Source organism: Elephantulus edwardii, unplaced genomic scaffold (assembly GCF_000299155.1).
Source record: "Elephantulus edwardii isolate Elephantulus edwardi_28Jun2011 unplaced genomic scaffold, EleEdw1.0 scaffold00088, whole genome shotgun sequence".
NCBI classification, from domain to species: domain Eukaryota; kingdom Metazoa; phylum Chordata; class Mammalia; order Macroscelidea; family Macroscelididae; genus Elephantulus; species Elephantulus edwardii.
This window is the reverse complement of record NW_006399838.1, coordinates 5,145,511-5,148,639: the sequence shown is the minus strand read 5'-3', so window position 1 is coordinate 5,148,639 and position 3,129 is coordinate 5,145,511.

Sequence of the window (3,129 nt, the reverse complement as noted above, 5' to 3'; positions counted from 1 at the left end):
TGGATTTGGTCGTTATCCTTGGGTCAACCTTTTGTACCTGAAAGGAACAGAGCGCCTACTATAAAAATGACTGCTGCCTAGGTCAGAGTTTTAAGAGCCTTTCGTGAGATTTCCTCCTCAGCTCATGGTATTAACAGACAGAGACTATAAAAGATGCCTTTTTTAAAAGGGTTTATGTATAACCATCTTTTTGTTGTATTGAAAAGTTTGAAACTGTTTCCTTAAGAAAATATCCTGCATATTTGTAAGCCTCCTGTAAGCATGTAATATGCAGATTTTCCTACTTTTGAATGTTCTTTCTTCTTTATAAATTAGTAATCAATAGAGTCGCAGAATAAAGAATAACAATCAAAGTCTATCTCTCTTACTTTATCACTGACTTGTTATAGAGGAACTCTTGCTGCGAAAATTGTTTCAAGAATAGGAGCAAACAGGGTGCATGCTTTTAAAAAAAAGAAAGAAGAGAAAGGAACTCCTCTTTTTTCTCCCCTCTTTCCTGACTGGAAAGTACAAGACTAAAAGCCTCTATTATTTCCAGAATAACTGCTTCTGAGGACACTTCCTACTAGACGGGAGTCCCTTTCTCCCAAAAAGGCCCACTGAGCGAGGCCCTTTCACTCTGGGCTTGCTCTCCGGGATTGGAGCCCACTGGCCAGCTGCATGGGAGCAATTTTACCTCAAGTGATTGGAGATAATGGGACCAAAGGATGGATTTAGTGACTCACGAACCTGGGAGTGAATTCTGTTAGTACAGAGATGAACAATGCAGCCGTGACGTTTTGCTCTCTCCAGGAAGAGCTAGAAAACAGGATATGAATATTTCTTTAACGTTGACTCACGTGAGAAAGTACCACACTGAGAAAAGGGGCTTTGCGGACTTGAACCTTCACTTAGTGCATCGTATTCTAGAAAGATGGTCATTGTGCACAGATGGGGTTTATGAGCCTTGGTTTGGATTTGGGCAAACCTATATTCATGGGTGTTACCATGATTAGCTGTTTAATATGAAGTAATTTTATGTCTCTGAGCCCCAGTTTCCTCCCTGGTTCCCCCCTTGGTCTTATATTCCATCTTCATGATTACATGAAATTAGGCAAAGGTACGAAACAACTAGAACTCTTGCATCCTGCTAATGGGATACAGAATGTAACTTTGGAATAGTTTGGAAGTGTCTTAAGTGAAATATATATTCATACAACCCAGTCCTTCTTCTAGAAACGGAAGCACATGTCTGTTCAAAGACTTATATACAAATAGCCACAGCAGCCTCGCTTGTAAGAGGTCGAAAATGAGAAACAACTCGAATATTCAGCAACAGGAATGTGCGGGGAGGGGATGCGCAAAGAAGCTGCAAAATACATTTTTTCAGAAATGGAAAGGATAGAACGGAAATGAATTTTGGACAGAATTATAATACATACAGTATCAGACACAAAGTTTCCTAATAGCCAATGGATGGAACAAATTATATGCTTTTAAAAGATATTTACTAAACAGTTGCTTGGCTAAGAACATGTCTGATTTCATAAGACATGTACATGAAAATCACCATGAGCTCCTCTTTTGCATTCACATAAACCTTAAATGAGAAGAATCACGAGACAAAATATTACAAGCAATATGTATGCATTATGACACCAAATATTAAATCCCTATAGACTAAGTATACATTTTGTATGCGTGAAACAGGAGACTGTGCAGTTTAGATTTGGTTATCTGAGCGGCACAGGGAACTGTGGAGGCCTGGCGAACAAGCTGTGCTGCCAATTCAAAGGCAGTTGTTTTGAATACACCAGCTGCTCTGCCTGGAAGATGGGAAATGTCTTCTCATGATATTCACCAGGTTCTGAAAGCCTGTTGGTGGGTCAGCTATGACTGAGTTACGACTCAGTGACGTGAGTGAGTGAGTAAAATGTTGCTTTTGTTGTTTTGTGCCATCGATTCACCTGCAACTCATAGCAACCTATGCACAACAGCTCCGAACCCTGCCCTGTCCTGAGCCTTCTGTGTCCGACACACCAACTACATTACCCCAGTCACTGTGTCAATCCATATTATTCAGGATCTTACTCTTCTGATGTACTTCTCCAAGTTCCCTTCAGGCAACATGCCCAAAGTATGTAAAATAGAGCTTCAAAATCCTTGCCTCCAAGGAGAAACTTGGCTTCACCCTCTTTAGGACAGACTTGTTAGCTCTCTTGGCAGTCCATGGTGTATCCAATACTCCTCTCCAGCACCACAACTCGAAGGCATTGATTCTTCTTCTATTATCTTTAGTTACTGTCCAGCTCTTTGATGTATAGCAAGTAATCGTGAAGACCATGGTCTGGACCGAGAGCACCGTATTCTCTAGACCTACATCATTGCTCTTCAGCATGCTAGAGAGATTGCTGAGAGCATGTTTACCTAATGTAATTCATTTTTTTATTTCCTGACTCTGGTGCCAAGCGTGTTGATGGTGAAGTGAACTTTGGTGATTAGTGTTAAGGAGTTTCACTGTCAACCAAGGGCCCTCGGTTTTAATCGGCCAGCTGCTCCTGCTGTGTGATTTACTGCCTCTGAAAATCTGCTGGAGGGTCAGCTGTGGACCAGTTTCAACACGATGGTAGCTAACAACAGTAGTGTTAAAAGGAATAAATAGATTTAAGCAATCTTGTTGCTTGAGTCAGATGAATATTTTGGATTTGAGATGATAAAAACCAGAAATAGCTTTTAAACAATTCCTCCCAGTGCCTGCTCCTGAGGAACCAGGAAAATTATTCCTCTAGGAAGAACACTTGTAAATATCTTGGCAGATATTTATGAGAACTCATGTAAGTGTGCTTAGGGAAGGCTTTCCTGTTTGCCAGTCTTGAGGGTAGTATGTAGTCATCATTCAAAGTTCTTTGAATAAAAGGTCACAGTACAAAATATTCATTGGAATTCTAGCAAATATTCTAACAGCTGGGAGGGACATATAACATGGCAGCTAAAGTACTTAAGAGCAACGGTGTCTCTCTGGAGACTAAGGTGTGTCTGATACAGGCCACGGTCTTTGCAATCACTTGTTATGCATCAGAGAGTTGGACAATGACTAGGGAGGACAGAAGGAGAATTGATGCCTTTGAGCTGTGGTGCTGGAGAAGAGTA